Here is an 18,423-nt window from a genome sequence, read left to right as displayed (position 1 = left end):
AGAGGCCATAAAAATGTGTCTGAAAGGTTACGTTGCAGAATCCAAGTAGGAGGGGAAGGGCTGGTGGAGGCTGGGGGATGAAATGTTGAAACCAGACTTTTTTCATCATATAAAAACATAAACGGAGGAACAACTGAGCCACTCAAGCAACATCTGTGGAGAGAGAAATCAGTCAATGTTTCAGGTCAGGGGCCCTTCCTCAGGACTGTGGAGAGGGTAGGGGTGTTACAGATTTCAGAGAGCTGGGGGAAGAGTGAGGTGGAAGACAATAGACTATCATGAGATAGATTAGGACAGATCAGGTGATATGGAGGATGAGCACTGACTGTCAGCGAGGGATTTTAAAGGAATATAAGATGAGAAGGGGACACCAGCACAACAATGGGAAACGGTGAGAGGGCAGTTCACCTGAAGCTGGAGATTCAGGTCTGAAGAATGGTCTGGACCCAAAACATTGCCTATCCATGTCCTCCAAAGATGCTGCCTGACCTGCTGAGTTACTCCAGCATTTTGTGAATTTTTTTGTAAACCAGCATCTGCAGTTCCTTGTGTCTGGAGATTTCAAATGTTCATTTCAGAAGGTTGCAAAGTACCCACGGACGATAAAATCTTCTAGTTTATGTTAATCCTTGTAGTGGCAATGGAGAGGTTCGCAGGCAGGCAGATCACAATGGGAATGGGAGTGAGGATTAAAGTGGCAGCAACACCAGCCCAGGATCAATCCTGTGCACCAAGTGAAGGCACCACAGTTTAGTTTAGTTTAGTTTAGAGATACAGCGCAGAAACAGGCCCTTTGCCCCACCGTCTGCACATGCCAGCGATCCCCGCACATTAACACTGTCCTACACACACTAGGGGCATTTTTTACATTTGTACAATTATACCAGGCCAATTAACCTACAAACCAGTATGTCTTTGGAGTATGGGAGGAAACAAAAGATCTTGGAGAAAACTCACGCAGGTCACGGGGAGAACGTACAAACTCCGTACAGACAGCACCCGTAGTCAGGATCAAACTTGGGTCTCTGGCGCTGTAAGGTAGTAGCTCTACCGCTAGGCTACCGTGCCCCCCCCCCCCCGCTCTTGAACCTGTGTTGAAATGCCAGTATTTTTAGGTAGGGAGTCACAGGAATTTGACGCAGAGACAATAGAAGGGCAGTGCTCTATATTAAAGCAAGCATGGAGTGAGACTTGTAATGGACTTCCATACTCCGCTTGTTTGAGCATCTAGTTGCAGGGTTTCAAGTTCTGAAACTTAACCAGTTGCTGTAGCACATTTTGAAGATGGCAAAGGCCACAGCCCCATATTGCAGTCAGGAGTAGGAAAGAACTGCAGATGCTGGTTTAAATCGAAGGTAGACACAAAATGCTGGAATAACTCAGTGGGACAGGTAGCATCTCTGGAGAGAAGGAATTGATGATGTTTCGGGTCAAGACCCTTCTTCAGACTGAATGGATCACATCTTTTCTTTTAAAATCTTTTTTAATTTAATTAATTTATTTATTTATTTTAAATTTTATATAGTGCTTTTCAAGATACTCAAAGACGCTTTACAAAGCAAACAAGACATAAAAACAAACAAACAAACAAAAGATTTGTCCTGAACCAATAGCCCTTGGATTCTAAGGCCAACTCCAGAGACAAAGGAAATTGAGTTTCAGACTGCAATGATGTATTGAAGGAGTGCTAAATTATTGGAATCGGCACTATTTCTCCTCACTGGCACTTGCCCAAGGCTTTTAGCTTTTGGTTTCTCTGAAACACAGGACATTTATCTATCCCTGAATCTTCCTTCCACAGTGGTCATAATGTTTTGGCAGATCAGCCAAATCATTATGACCACTGACAGACGAAGTGAATAACATTGATTATCTTGTTACAATGGCACCTGTCAAGGGGTGGGATATATTAGGCAGCAAGTGAACAGTCAGTTCTTGAAGTTGATGTGTTGGATGCAGGAGAAATGGGCAGGAGTAAAGACCTGAGGGATTTTGACAAGGGCCAAATTGTTATGGCCAGACGACTATGTCAGAGCATCTCAGAAACGGCAAGGCTTGTGGGGTGCTCCCGGTCAGCAGTGGTAAGTATCAACCAACAGTGGTCCAAGGAGGGACAAACCACAAACCGGCGACAGGGTGTTGGGCGCCCAAGGCTCATCAATGCGTAAGGGTAACGAAGGCTATCCCGTCTGGTCCAAACCAACAGAAGGTCTACTGTGGCACAAGTCACAGAAAATTTTAATGGTGGTCACGGGAGGAATGTGTCACAATACACAGTGCATCGCACCCTGCTGCTTATGGGGGACCAAGAGCATATTAGGCAGGTGGTCATCATGTTTTGGCTCATCAGGACATAATGTTTTGTCTGATGTCCACAGATGACCAGCTGTCAAGATGGTAAATAGAAGAATTACTCAAATGCAACCTCAAACTGTGTTGCGTAAGATCAAGAGTTAAGCGTGTTTTATTGTCATATGTACCGGAAAGGAACAATGAAATTCTTACTTGCAGCAGCACCAGCAGCAGGAGCAACAGCAGGAGTGGCAAATCCCAACGGAGTGGCAGCAGAGGGTGTTCCTGCAACAAGAGCACGTTGGAAGCTGGAGAGCAGATGACTGAGGAGGGAGATTAAGCAGTGAGACACAAGGCGACCGAAGTAAAAGACAGGACCAGGGGTCATTGCTTCAGAATTAAAGGACGTTCCTTTGGGAAGGAGATGAGGAGGAATTTCTTTAGACAGAGGGTGGTAAATCGTGGAATTTATTGCTTGCCACAGAGGGCTGTGGAGACCAAGTCAATGGATATTTTTTAAGGCAGAGATAGATGGATTCTTGATTAGTACGTGTATCGGGGGTTATGGGGAGAAGGCAGGAGAATGGGGTTAAGAGGGAAAAATAGATCAGTCATGATTGAATGGCGGAGTAGACTTGGGCCGAGTGGCCTAATTCTGCTCCTATCACTTATGAACATGAACATTGAAAGAGAAAATCAGGAGATACTGGAGACTCAAGGAACTGAAAATGCTGGGACCTTGAGTGGAATGGGTCAAGCAGCAACTTTGGCGGGCGATGTTTTAGGTTGGGACCTTTCTTCAGACTGGCGTTTCAGGTCGGGACCCTTGTTCAGACTGCCTTCAAACTTCAGTTGTTTACACTGGAGAAGGTCTGTAATTGAAGAATACAGACTTGAACAGCAAAGAAAGCAGAAGGCAGATGAGAGACTAGTTATTTTTAGGCAGTGATATAATACGACATACAATAATGAAGCATAGCACTGCTAGCTTTAGTGCTATGCTGCCTTGATTGCTCTCTGACAATGCCTGACCACAGAGTTGTGCTGACCCATGTCACAGTCGTCATTTCTTACAGCCCCTGACTCCCCCTGAGTAACTGAGTAACTGCCGCCAGTTTTCTATGCTTCTATGTTTCTAATTATTGCAAAATTCGACTAGTTCCGTGTTGTGGGCTTGATGTCAGTTGTAACCTGATGGAAGCAGTCTCAATTCATTCAACACAAGTGCGCAGCAGTAGAAAAAGGACAGGAAAACACTTTGATTTGTTCTGGCTGGGCAGAATTTAATCCAGGTCGCAAAGATGAAAGGATCATGTGCTCAGGCATTGCATTACCCTGCCATTACACGCTATTGAATCATATTCACACTCCCATCCCATGCTCCCTGCAGCTGAAAATCATTGCTTTGATCTATTTTCAATGCTCTTGATGAAAATTACTCATTTTGTGATATTTTTCCACCAGTAGAATGAAATGCTAAAGGATGATCCAACTTACTTGGAGCCATGACAAAGGAGACAGGGAAACAGGACTTGGCTGTTTGGCCCTTCATGTCTGTTCTGCCATCCTATCAGAACATCTCTTATCTCAGTTCCACTTTCCTGCACTAACCCCACATCTCTTGGTTCCTCTACCCTCCATCAACATTCCTAAAACAGATGAGATGGCCTTTATCACCCTGCTATTAGTGGGATCTTGTTTTCCACTCAGCAACAACTTGAGTCTGACAACCGTTCGCTGTGAGAGGTGCCAGATCGATGGAAGCTAATCTTTCTTTCTTGCTTTGAGAGGCAGAAATATTCCGCCAAAGGGGGGCACAGTGGTGCAGCTGGTCGAGACACTGCCTCCTTGCTCCAAAGATCCAGTTCAATCCTGACCTCTGGTGCTGTCTGTGTGGTTAGAGTGTTGTACAGCACAGATACAGTCCCTTTGGTCCATCATGCCAGCCATCATGCTCATCAATACTATTCCCACTTGCCTGCATTAATTCCATGTTCCTCTATGCACTGCTGATTCAATTACCTATCTGATTTAGACGAGGGAATTAAATGTGACATCTCCAAGTTTGCGGATGACTACAAAGCTGAATGGCAGTGTGAGCTGCGATGAGGATGCTATGAGGCTGCAGGGTAACTTGGATAGGTTGGGTGAGTGGGCAGATGCAAGGTAGATGCAGTATAATGTGGATAAATGTGAGGTTATCCACTTTAGTGGCAAGAACAGGAAGGCGTATTATTATCTGAATGGTCTCAGATTAGGAAAAGGGGAGGTGCAATGAGACCTGGGTGTGCTTGTACATCAGTCACTGAAACTAAGCATGCAGGTACAGCAGGCAGTGAAGAACACTAATTTCATGTTGGCCTTCATTGCGAGAGGATTTGAGTTTAGGAGCAAGGAGGTCTTACTGCAGTTGTACAGGGCCCTGTTGAGACAGTACTTGGAGTATTATGTGCAATTTTGGTCTCCTAATTTGAGGAAGGACATTATGGCTATTGAGGGAATGCAGCGTAGGTTCACCAGGTTAATTCTCAGGATGGCGGGACTGACATATGATGAAAGAATGGGTAGACTGAACTTGTATACACTGGAGTTTAGAAGGATGAGAGGGGATCTTATAGAAACGTATAAGACAGGCTAAATGCAGGAAAAATGTTCCCGATGTTGGGGAAGTCCAGAACCAGGGGTCACAGTTTAAGAATAGGGGTAGGCCATTTAGGACTGAGATGAGGTAAAACCTCTTCACCTAGAGAGTTATGAATCTGTGGAATTATCTGCCACAGAAGGCAGTGGAGGCCAATTCACTGGATGTTTTCAAGAGAGAATTAGATTTAGGTCTTAGAGTTAAAGGAATCAAGGGATATGGGGAAAAGCAGGAACAGAGTACTGATTTTAGATGATCAGCCATGATCATATTGAATGGCGGTGCTGGCTCGAAGGGCCGAATGGCCTACTCCTGCACCTATTTTTCTGTTTCTATGTTTCTATCCAGAGGCCTCTTAAATGTTGCCTCTGTTTCTGCCTCCACCACCTACTCTGCTAATTTATTTCAAATACCCAATTTAGTTTAGTTTAGAGATACAGCGTGGAAACAGGTCCCTTGGCCCATCAATTCCACTCCGACCAGCCTGTACACTAGTTCTATCCTACACACTAGGGACAATTAACAGAAGCCAATTAACCTAAAAATCGGCACGTATTTGGAATGTGTGAGGAAACCAGAGTACCGGAGAAAACCCACGTGGTCACTGGGAGAACGTGCAAACTCCGTACAGGCAGCACACATAGTCAGGAACAAATCTGGGTGTCTGGCGCTGTTAGGCAGCCTCTACCCCTGTGCCGCCCAAACTACTTTTATCACGGAAATATTATCCCATAGATCACCTTGAAAACTCCTCCCTCTCACCTTAAACCTATGCCCTACATTTTTAGACATTCTCAGCATGAGAAACGGACCCTTGTTATTTTCCTTATCTATGCTTCTCATAATTTTATGCGATTCTATCATGTCACCTCTCAGCTTCATTGGGGAAAGCAGCCACAGCAGTCTAATCTCTCCTGATAACTCTTGACTCCAGTCCAGTTTGTACGTTCTCTCTGTGACCATATGGGTTTACTCCAGGGCTCCGGTTTCCTCCCACATCTCAAAGAGTCACTCATTCTGGGAGGATAACTGGCCGTTTGTAAATTACCCCTAGTGTGAACGTGTGTATTAGAGACTGTGGGGAGTGGTTGGGAATGTGGAGGGAAGATAACTAACCACTGGCAGACCTGTCAATGCTGGTAGCTCACTCGGTTCCAGCCTTGGGTAATTTCCTCCCATAATTGCAAGAACTTTCCTTAATTCTAAGCTGCTTAATTGATTCTAATGGATAAAATGCATACATTGGATTTCCTTTAGCACTGCACTGACATTTATCCTCCGGGAGATGGAATCAAGCACAGCCTTGATTGATGGGATGACATGGGTTATCCTATGTAAATAGGTGCTGAGCATGCTTAATCCAATCGGTTGTGATCACACAGAGCTAAGTGATTCCAAAAAGCAATGCCATGCGGACAAGCCTGAAGGTGAGGGACATGGAAATAAACATTGGGACAGGAACTGTGCCCTCTGAGATGGGACTGCTTGATGATAAAATGTTGTGTATCCTAACCAGGCTGCAATGCATTCCTTCACTAGAAATGATCTCAACGAGCATGGAAACTAATCAAGATTAGAGTCATAGTGTGTGAGATAGAGAGAGAGATAGAGAGAGAGAGAGAGAGAGATAGAGAGAGAGAGAGAGAGAGAGAGAGAGAGAGAGAGAGAGAGAGAGAGAGAGAGAGAGAGAGAGAGAGAGAGAGAGAGAGAGAGAGAGAGAGAGAGCACAGAAACAGGCACTTTAGTCCACCAAATCTGCACTAACCATCAACCACCCACTTACTCTAATGCAATATAAATGCCCCTTTCTCATCATCTCACGCCGGATTCTATTACTTACTGCACAATAGGGACAATCCACAACAGCCAATTAACATCCCAAACCTCACGTGGGAGGAAACCAGAGCACCAGGGGAAAACCCACATGCTCAAAGGGAAAACGTACAAACTCCACACAGACATTCTGCCTTAAAAAGTGGAAATAAAGTACTGCAGATGCTGGTCAATACGCAAAGGGGCACAAAGTGCTGGAGTAACTCAGCAAGCCAGGCAACTTTTCTGGAGAACATGGATAGGTGACATTTTGGGTCGAGACCCTTCTTCAGTCAGAAGATGGGTCTTGACCTGAAACATCACCTATCCATTCTCTCCAGAGATGCTGATTTACGCCTGCACCTTGTGTCCTTGGGCCTTAAAATGTCATAGTTTGTGGGCGCACAACAATACCACAGTAGTGATAGCACATTGAACGACTTGCTCACTTTGGAAATGTTAATAGTGGTGGCCCACTCTCTCCCCCCACCTCCCTCCCAAGTGCACGAGGTGCAACAGTTCCACTTCTGCCTCTTTGACCCACTGTTCAGTGACTGTCACATTTATTACCAGGTGAACCAGCGATATATTCATATTTCTCACCATTAGTGCACTGTATTTGATGCTCACACTGCAGCTCCCTGCACACCGTGGAGACTAAGTGCAGACTACTCTGTGGAACCCCTCTGTTTAGTCCACAAGCCAAATTCTTTAGTCTATAATTTTCCATCGACGCCCACTCTGACCCCTCTAACCTTCACCTCCCACACTACTCCAAAGAACAGCACTGCATCCTCCAGAAAGACACATTACAGCCTCTGGACTCAGCATCAAGTCCAACAGTCTCAGTTTCCATTTCTGCTATTCCCATTAACACCTCCTCCAGACTGATCTGTGTTTCCTCATTTGTCGCTATGCCAACATCCTTCACCTCGTACCATCACTCCTTATGTCACGTAGACTCTCCTGCACTTAACACAATCATCGCCTCCCCTGTGTCACCCTCCCCTCCTCCTCCCCAGAGCTCTTAAAACGTATTTATTGTCAACTTTCCCCAATTCCGTTGAACGGAAACATTAACATTGTTTCTCCTTCCACATATGCTTCCTGACCTGCTGACTACGTTGTTTTTGTTTAATTTATCATTTTTTGAAATATAAACAAACAGAAGAGGAAAACGATCAACAGTGAAACAGGAAGTTCCTTCTAATAACCAGAAAACTGAAACAATAACGGAAAATGTTGGAAACACTCAATAGGTCAGGCAGCGACTGTGGATAGAAGCATGGATTTATTGCCGCAGTCTCTTTATCAGGACTAGGAAACTGAAAAGCTAATTTAAGTAACAAAGAGAAATATGCATAGGAGAAAGGTGCTGAGTAGTTTTGTTCGCTGCAGTAACATGAAGTAAAATGCACAATCTTCTGTACTTCATTGGATTCATGGCTCAGTCTGCATCAATTTTGGATTAATAATAATGCATTAAGGCACTATAAATGTTTTCAAGAGGGGTATTTCCTGGTTCCAGCTTGGATGAGTGGCAGTACATAAACTTCAGTCAGATGGTGCAGGTTTAAGTCCCACTTTGAGCACTTCCAGGCTTGTAAATCCAGTTAATTCAGTGGGGAATGTCAGTTCCCTGAGGTCGCCTGGATGCACATCCACATGCAGCATATCGTTGTTCATCACTGTTTTATTCCCACCATCATGATTGTGAGTTCATGCCAAAAATAACTTATTCGGCTGTCAAGCAGCATTTTGAGATGTGCTGCAATTACAGAAGGTGCTACGTGAACACAACTTGTTTTCTCAAAATGCTGCACTGAGTAAGACCTTGATGCCTAGAATATACTATTGTGATGTGTACTGAGGTGTCTGATTAGACCAATCTCGGTGTCCAACTATGTGATAAAGGTGTGAAGATGCTGGAGCATCAGTGCTTGATTTTCGAGATTATCTTTTCTTCTTTGTCTTCCTCCATTCCAGCTTCCTCATATCAACATAGAACATAGAACAATACAGCACAGGAACTTTTTATTTCAACGCACTTTTTTTTAGTTTGTTTAGTGATTCAGTGCGGAAACTGACCCTTCGACCCATCGAATCAGCACCAACCGCACAAACTAGGGACAATTGCTTCTTACATTTACCAAGGCAATTTACCTACATACCTGCACGTCTTTGGAGTGTGGGAGGAAACCGAAGATCTCGGAGAAAACCCACACTGTCATGGGGAGAACGTACAAAATCCATACAGACAAGCCCCTGTAATCGGGATCGAACCTGGATCTCCGGTGCTGCAAGCACTGTAAGGCAGCAACTCTATTGCCGTGCCACCGTGCTGCCCTAGTTTGTGCTAAACATTATGCCAAGTTAAACTGATCTGATCTGCCTGCACTTGAACCATATCGCTCTACACCTTGCATGTCCATGTTCCATCCAAAAGCCTCAACGCCACTATAGTATCTGCCTCCACCACCACCCCTGGCAGTGCATTCCAGGCATTCACAACTCTTTGTGTAGAAAACTTGCCCCGCACATTTCCATTAAACATTTCCCCTCCCACCTTATAGCTATGCCCTCTAGTGTTGGACATGTCCACCCCGGGAAAAAGGTTCTGACTGTCTACCCTATCTACGCCTCCAATACGAGCTTTTTATGTGGATGCACCAAACAGGATAAGCCGATGGTTGTTGTTCCCAGTGATGTGTGTCAATGACGAAATTCTTTAGGGAAGTTCCAAGAATCTCTTGAATCTCTTTTTCTGTTCACCACGTGATCGTTTGGACATCGTTAGCTCTCCATGAAGTAACTGCTTTAGCATTATATCCTCAGACATGCGCAGCAGTATAAGGAGAAAATGAGCTGCATTCATATAGCGCCTTCTGTAATCACAGCACATCCCAAAGTGCTGCTTTACAGCCAATTAAGTTCTTTTTGACATGAACTCACTGTCGTGATGGAGAGAATGAAACAGTAAATTTACACACAGCATTTCCTGGGGTGGCATTGTGATAAAGGACCAAGTACCTTCAACAGTACAAGCTCTCTCACGCTTGCCTCCACTTACACCTCACGCTGCCTCGACAGGGCCACCAGCATAATCAAGGATGAGCCTCATCCCACAAACCTCTCTAAACCCCTCTCCCATCAAGCAAGATGTATAGACAAACGCACACCACCAGATTCAGGGACAGTTTCTTCCCAGCTGTTATCAGGCAACTGAACCATCCTATCAACAACTAGAGAGCAGTCCTGAGCTACACTACCTCATTGGAGACCCTCGGACTGTCTTTGATCGGACTTTATCGGATTTTATCTTGCACTAAACGTTATTTACGTTATTCTCTTTGTCATGTATCTATACACTATGGATGGCTCAATTGTAATCATGTATTGTCTTTTTGCTGACTGGTTAGCATGCAACAAAAGCTTTTCACTGTACCTCAGTACATGTGACAATGAACTAAACTCAAACTCAAACTCAAACTCAAGTGTCTTGAATGGGACCTGGACGTGCCATCCTCTGCCAGGGGTAGGATCACAGCCTTGAGGATTTATGAAGTGTTTGGCTTCCATTGTATACTATTTATCCCACAAAACATCACAGATTGACGGCCATTCACATTGTAAATAGCAGGATCTTGCTGTGTGAAAAACCACTTCCAGTATTAGAACATAGAGCAGTACAGCACAGGAACAAACCCTTCAACCAACCATGTCTGTGCCGACTTTTAGTCTTGTGTAAGAACAATAACTATACATACTTCCAAATGGCTGTTTAAAGAAACGGCTTTAAGACATTGCTAAGCAATGTAACGAGGTGCTTTATGAATGTGGAAAACACAAAGAAATGAACAGAAATGGCCAAGAGATCTTTTATCAGCCATTAAAAATAGAAGGTCTTTAACACAGCTGTTTGGGTTGGGCTGCAATAGTAAATCTGATCTGAAAATACTGGACTGTAACTTTTAACTTGGTGTGAAAGAAAAGCCTCAAAGTACCCACCACCAGGATGGCTGGGTGTTATGCAGTCTCTTGGTGTTTCATTACAAACTTGGCTAATTCCATAACCATTAACACACACACACCCTGGTGACATCACACACTGTTCCTAGCAACACAGAAAATACAAAGAAGCTAATTCTCCAATAATTATTCAACCCAAACAACGTGACATGCGAGGTTGCTGGTGAATGTAACCGGTGTGAGTAATGAACATTCGCCTCACGCCTTGTTGTACACATAGGAGCGATGTGTCGTCTCATCAAACACAAATTGGGTTTAGATTAGAGTTCTAGTTCCAGGGGCTGAGATGAGGAAAAAGTACCATTCCATTATCCTACCCTCTGCACACCTGATGAATATAATCAGGCTGACCCCAATAAGATCACCAAAGGAATCAAGGCTTGTGGCAATATGGTGATAAGGTGGAAAGTGAAGAGGCGCTGGAAGATCAGCAGTGATATTTTTCAACAGCAAGCAGGGTCCAAGAACTACTTTGGTTGTCTCACATACAATCCCATCTTCTCAGCTCCCTGTCACCCAGTTTCCTCCCTGTCCCCTCACCAAGTCCATCTGACCAGCACCCACATGTTCCTCCCACTGGATCCCCCCCCCCCAGTGTTCACCCTTCCCCTCCCTCTGTTGCTCCCATTTGCTACTACCACCCCTGCTGGTTTAGCTCCATTCTTCACCTTCCTTTCCTAACAGATTCCAGAATCTGCAGCCTTTTGTTCTCCACTTATCACCTCCCAACCTCTATCTCTATGCTTCCCTCCTCCAGCTGTCTGTCACATGCAACCCAACCCCTCCTCACCTGTATCCACCTATCATTTGTTAGCTCCTGCCCCACCCATTCCCCCACCACTATAGACTGGCCACATCCCTTCCATTCTTTCCATCTAGATGAAAGTTCTCGACCCAAAACATCACCTGTCTATTTCTCTCCACCGATGCTCCTGACCCACTGAGTTCCTCCTACAACACTCCTTTCTTTAGCTTAGTTTAGAGCCACAGCCTAGAAACAGGCCCTTCAGCCCACAGTCCAGGCCGACCATTGATCACCTGATCACACTAGTCCTATGTTATCCCACTGGGAGCAATTTACTGAGGCCAATTAACCTACAGACTTGCGTGTGTTTGTGATGTGGGAGGTAAGCGGAGCTCCCAATGGAAACCCACACAGTCACTGGGAAAAACTACACACAGCCAGCTCCCGAGGTCAGGATTGAACCCAGATCTCTGGTGCTGTGAGGCAGCGGCTCTACCAGCTGATGTGTGGCTAATGTTTTGAAGTCTGGGTGATGTTGTATAGTTTGGCCTACTGGGACCTGGTTAGTGGGACAGGGTATACAAATTAAAGGTAAAATGGAAAATAAGATATGGAAGAAAAAAAATGAAAAGAGACACCAAAAAGACAAACTGCTGGGGGATCTCTACAGGTCGGGCAACTTCTGTGGTGACAAGGGATGGTCAAGACCCTGCATCAGGAGAGCGAGTAGAATTTGATTTTGATCCCTGCAGGCTGCAACATGTACAGGCTGAAGAGGAGGTGGTGTGCCTCAGACTGATGTTGGGCTATGGTGTTACAGTACAGGAGACTACAACGAGGGGGGGCAGAGTGGGAAAGTGGCCGGCAACAGAAAGCTCAGGATCCCACTGTGGGCTGAGCGAAGGAGCACTGCAAAGTGATACCCAGTCTGAGTATGGTTTATCCATATGAAACCACAGTGTGAACAGACCAGAAGAAGTCCACTGAATCATTGCTTCACTGGGAAAGCTTGTGTAGGTCTCTGGAGATGAATGGACAAGAGTTGTGTCTCATTGTGTATGAAGATATTTACAAATGTGCCAGAAACTGGTAGTCAACTGGGCAGCAGGGTGACGCATTGGTGGAGTTGCTGCCTTATGACTAAGCGTACTGTTGGTATGGAGTTTGCACGTTCTCCCCGTGACCTACATGCGTTATCTCAGGGAGCTCCGGTTTCCTCCCACACTCCAAAGACGTACAGGTTTGTAGGCTAATTGGCTTGGTAAAATTGTAAATTGTCCCCAGTGTTGGTAAGAGATGTAAGTGTGCGGGAGTCGCAGTTCAACGTGGACTCGGTGGGCCGAAGGGCTTGCTTCTGCGCTCTATCTCCGAATTAAACTAAACTAAACTGCTTGGCCAAACCTGCAACATCTGATATATTGAGTTGAAGTCCTATAGGGGGCAGGGTTGAAGCGAAGTTGGTGGTGGGAGAGGTTCTCCTATTTCCTTGTAGTGTCTGGACGAAGAACCACAAACAAACCCTTTTCTTGGGCTGTTTCAGCCAATGTATTGTTGTATTTGTGATAGAATTACCATCAAAATGTATCTCTATTAATAGAGGAGCTGGGCGAGACCATGCCTGGAGTGTCAAATGCAGTTTTAGTCTCCTTGCCTGAGATTAAATCCAGTGGCTAGTCACCTGACTGATTCCAGGGAAGGTGGACTTGCTGAATGAGGAGAGATTGAAATGATTAAGCCTGTCTTCTCTGCATTGTGGAAGAATGACTGTGGAAGACCTCATTGAAACATATAAAATTCTTCCATGGAGTACATTTCCCATGGCTGAGAGTCGGGATCCAAGGGTCAAACTTTCAGAACAAGGGATCGTCCATTTCAGATTGAAAAAGAGGAGATAGGTCTTCATTTGGAGGCCTCTCCCCTCATGGATGGTAGAAACTCAGTCATTGGATTCATTCAAAACTGGAATTGATAGGTATCTGGATATTAAGGAAATCAAGGACTATAGAAACAGTACAGGATAATGGCTCTGAGGTACATCAACCACAGATCATCAATGATGGAGCAATGTCGAGGGGCTGAATGGGCAACTACTGTTCCTAATTCTTATGTTCTTTTGCATATTCTTATTCCACTTTTCTCTCACAGAAATCTCTTACACACTATGGTTTTTAATTATTTTAATTTTGTTTACCATATTGATGTCCTATTAAAAAATTTAAGTTCTCTATCTAATATTTAATTTGGCAGAAAAAAATATTTTTTTTGTACATGGAAAGGGAATCAAGTACATTTGTTCTGGCAAGATCCCCTGTTGACTGTATGTGGTCCAAGGCCCATGCAGTTTATTACTTAATTAGACCATTTCATAGTCAACAGTCAATGCACAATGTTATTTTGTTTCCCCAATCAACTGATGAAATCATTTCCGGAACGATATGCTTTTATTATGTTTGTACAGAATCTCCACATGCTCTTTGATAAATCCATTAAGTGCACAAGTCATAAAAATGACTAGCAACTACATGCAAAAAGATAATTCTAGCAACTCAGTGACTAAAACTTAAGAACACTCAACAGAGTCATAGAATCATATAATCATGCAGTACAGAAACAGGCCCTTTGGCCCTATTTGGCCATGCCGACCAAGATGCCCCCATCTGCTTTAGTCTTACCTGCCCGCATTCGGCTCGTGTCCCTCTAGACGTTTCCTATCCATGTGCCTGTCCAAATGTCTTTTAAATGTTATTATAGTACCTGCCCTAACTACCTCATATGGCAGCTCATTCTATATACCCACCACCATCTGTGTGAAAAAGTCAAAACCCTGGCTGATGAAGGCCAATGTACCGAAAGCCTTCTTGACCACCCTATCTACCTGTGACGCCACTTTCAGGAAACAATGTAATATACTCCTAGGTCCCTCTGCTCCACCACGTTTCCCAGGGTCCTGCCATTCACTGTGAAGGTCCTGCCATGTTTGACTTCCCAAAATGCACCACCTCTCATTTATCTGGATTTAATGTAGAACCAAAGCTACTAAGTGTCTTGTCTGAGGAATTCGTGGTTCCATGGCATACAAATGTCATTAGAAAGCCCCAATTGTTGGTGCTAACTGTGATATTAAGGCCCAGAAAAATATCAAACTATGTAAACTCAAACTGCCTTTACTATGTATGAAATGTTTCATCTGTTTACAGTGGGGTTCATACACTGAGGGACAGATACATGAACTGTATAGACTGGCTGTCATGGTTGAATTTCTGGTCTGTAATCAGATTGCTGGTCCAGGTTAACTACCAGCCTCTGAATAATTTTTGTTTATCACTTGTCAGACACTGCCCTACCCTCACCTATCTTTTCCAGCTTTTTCCCTCACTATTTCATCAATCTGAATGTCCTGATCCAAAACATCGTCTGTTCATTCCCTCCCCATATTCTGTTTAACCCGCTGAGTTCCCCCAGCAATTTGTATTTGCTTGAATGCCCCACTTCTGCTTTAGTGATGCGGAGATTTGACCACAGATCCATATGCTTTGAGAATGACGACACTGGACTATTTTAGTGTAGTGTTGCTTTGCTGACTGAGAACATTCACGGCACTTGCAAAGTAATTCAGTGTGAATCACTTCAAGGTACTTCAGAAACATGAGCATTTAATATTTTTAAATGGAACATTGATTACATTTACAGCATGATGTCTTTTTTACCCACCTCTAAGTTGCCCTGGAATTGTAATCTTAGTGATCTGAGTGGCTTAAGAGGTAAATTCAGAGGCCATTGAAGTGGTACATGTCCCAAGTATAACAGGAAAGCATGGTCTTTTCAATGTTAAAAAGGGTGAAGAAAGCTTATCATTAATCGTTATCATTAAGCTGTGCATGCTGAGGCGTTTGGAAGGGTAGATGTTGATGAGGATTTTCCTCTTCCTGAATTCAGGAAACACATTTCAGACACATGGAATGAAGATCTGAAACCTCTCACAAAGGCTGTGGGCTTGGAGATACCAGAAACCAGAACTGTTTGGGCAAGGGTGACCGGGGATTACGTGTGAACAATGATACAGGTTGCCCACAGTCTAATTAATCATTGCAACAGTGGCTGAGTGGCCTCCTCCTGTTGCTATGTTCTGAAGAATTCACAATGCAAAGAAGTGGAAGTGATCAATGTTTGCAATTCTGCAGAGCCAGCTTTGAAATGGCAGCAATTTGGTTTAAGCAGAATCGCAGCATGAGTGGCCATCCTCCAGTCCCCACACTTCCACCTTTCTCATCCCAGGAATATAAAATTTGTTATTGGTTTCCACACTAAGATCGGAAATAGTTCTGCTATGTCTGGGCCGAGTCCTTCCCTCCCCTCTCATCACCTTCCCTTTCATTTAAAGGAGTTGCCATGTTTCCCAGGCATAGTTCTATTCACCGCCCCCAACCACATAGAGATTTTCCCAACCGTCTGGTGAGATGCTTGCTCAGTCTAATTGCCCTTGCCCCTGGAAGATTCATCAAATGATCCCAGGCTTTAAGATGTCCAATTTGCCTTCTTTATTTTGCTAGAAAAATCTAATATTATGAGAGGCACAGATAGGGTAGATGGTCAGAACCTTGTTCCTCGGGTGGAAATGTTAAAGATGTGAGGACATGGCTTTAAGGTCAGAGAGGGAAAGTTTAAAGGATTTGTGCAGGGCAAGTTTGTACACAGTGGTAGGTACCTGGAACGCACTGCCAGGGGTGGTGGTGAATCCAGATATGATCCAGGTTTTAAGTGACCACTAACTAGACACATGGATATGCAAGGAATGGAATGCTATGGATGCAAGTAGGCATAGGGAATGCAGGCAGAGGAGATTAGAGAGAGAAAGAGAGCAAGAGGAAACTAGTTTTGAATTTCATAGGAATGAATGTAAGTTCACATGCGAGACTTCTGAACCATATAAAATTATGAGAGCTCGTTCATATAATGGGATGTCCATCAGTAGGGTGTACTTAAACTGGGGTGTCTGTATGCATTCATGACTTTGATGTGAACATTGGAGGTGTGACTGGTAGGTTTGCAGAGGCCACAAAAACTGGTGGTGTTGTTTCACAGTAGGCTACAGAACCATATTGGTCTGTTGGTAAACAAACAAAATTCAGCTCTGGAATCTGAAAGAAAAATGGAAAAGTTAAAAGAACTTTATAAAAGTCCGGTTAGGTCACAGCAGGAGTATTGCGTTCTAATCACAACATGTTATGAAGGAGGTGATAGTGCTGGAGAGGGTCCAAACGATATTTACCAGGATGTCCTTACCTTTCACCCCACCACCCACTGCATCCATGTATTATTCTATGACTTTTTTGTCACCTTCAACATGACCCCACCAATAATCACAACTTCCCATGCTCACCCCTTTCCACTTTCCACAGAGACCGCTCCCCCTCTAACTCCTTGGTTTATTGAAGGAATATTATTTTCAATCGTTTTTAGGAGAAGAATGGACCCGGCGGTTACGTGTGACGGCAGGCCTGGTTTGCCTGCAGGGGAAGCCCAGAAGCCGCCAAGCTCAGTCTTGAAGACCGGAGAGTCGAGGAAGAGGGAGCCGCTGGCGACCTGTATAAGAATTTCACTTTGCAGTGCAAACGTAACAATAAAGTTCCATTGAGCCATTGAACCATTGAATTTAGAAGGATTCTGCACTGATGTTTAGAGATGGCTCGTGTTTATATTTAATTTAAGACTGTTCTGCGTTCTCTCTCATCTAGAGCTTATCCCTTTTCTGTTTTTATTTCAATTGCACCGTTTTTCTGCTATTGAAGGATACTGAGGCATTGTTTGAAATAACTTCCCGTGAGGTACCGCAGTCACAGCCACCATCCATCCCTCAGACACATTCACTCAGTCCCGCTCTTCAGTACAGTTAGTGGGAGCAAGCTGTGCAAAAGCTGGCTGCTGTGTTTTCCACCTCATTAGAGAATCGACATTTCAATCGTGTCTTACCGATTGTGAAATAACCCTCATCCATGGAAGATGCTGAATAAATGCAAGCCTTTTTTTAATTTTCTAGTTGGCATGCGCTTGATCCTTGCATTATTTAATTATTTACTATTTGCCCCTTAAGCATGAAGGATTGAAATGAAATAAAGTAAGCAGTTAACAGTCTGCATTGACCAGTTCAGATGTTCCTGGACTGTATCTCCTTTTGTTCAAGGTTTCAAGGTTTCAAGGTGAGTTTATTGTCACATGTACCAATTAAGGTACAGTGAAATTTAGATTGCCATACAGTTATCTCAAAGTATGAAAAGATCCCATTTCATTCTCAGGAGAGAAGTCCCAAGGCCATGGAATGAAGGTTCCTGCCATATAATAGACAGATTCCTGCTATTGAAGTCAACGTGATGTACTGTGGAGCTGGGTACTTGGTCTATTTTCTTGTGGTTCATCCACGTGAAGTAGAACTGATCCTCCATCCGCTTCCTGGTGTCTGAACTATGGGAGAGGTGGGGCAGTCCAAATTCTCTTATGGATGGGCTGGAGGGAGAGCTGATGAATAAAATAAAAACGTTATGTTTCATGGAAGGCCCATTAACAATGCCAGGGTAACAACTGAGGTTAAATCCATCCCAAACTCATGAAGTGGAAAGTTGATTAGAAAATCTGATGAAATGGTTTGGAGCAGCACCTTGAGATATGCAATCTGCCAAATAACTGAATAATGATCCAATTGATACAGGCACTCAGAGACATCGCAGGGTGCCACAGATGGGCAATGTAAGTGCACACTGGCACCATGGAGCACTATTGGAGGTGCCAACTGTTCCATGCGACTTTAAACTAAAGCCCCATCTGCTACCTCAGTAGGATGGAAAGGATCCCAAGGCATTCTTTTGAAGATGCACTGGGGAGTGATCCCCTCAACCAGCATGATAACAAG

This window comes from Rhinoraja longicauda, chromosome 8, assembly GCF_053455715.1.
Source record: "Rhinoraja longicauda isolate Sanriku21f chromosome 8, sRhiLon1.1, whole genome shotgun sequence".
Classification (NCBI taxonomy): domain Eukaryota; kingdom Metazoa; phylum Chordata; class Chondrichthyes; order Rajiformes; family Arhynchobatidae; genus Rhinoraja; species Rhinoraja longicauda.
Note: the sequence above shows the minus strand (reverse complement) of the source record.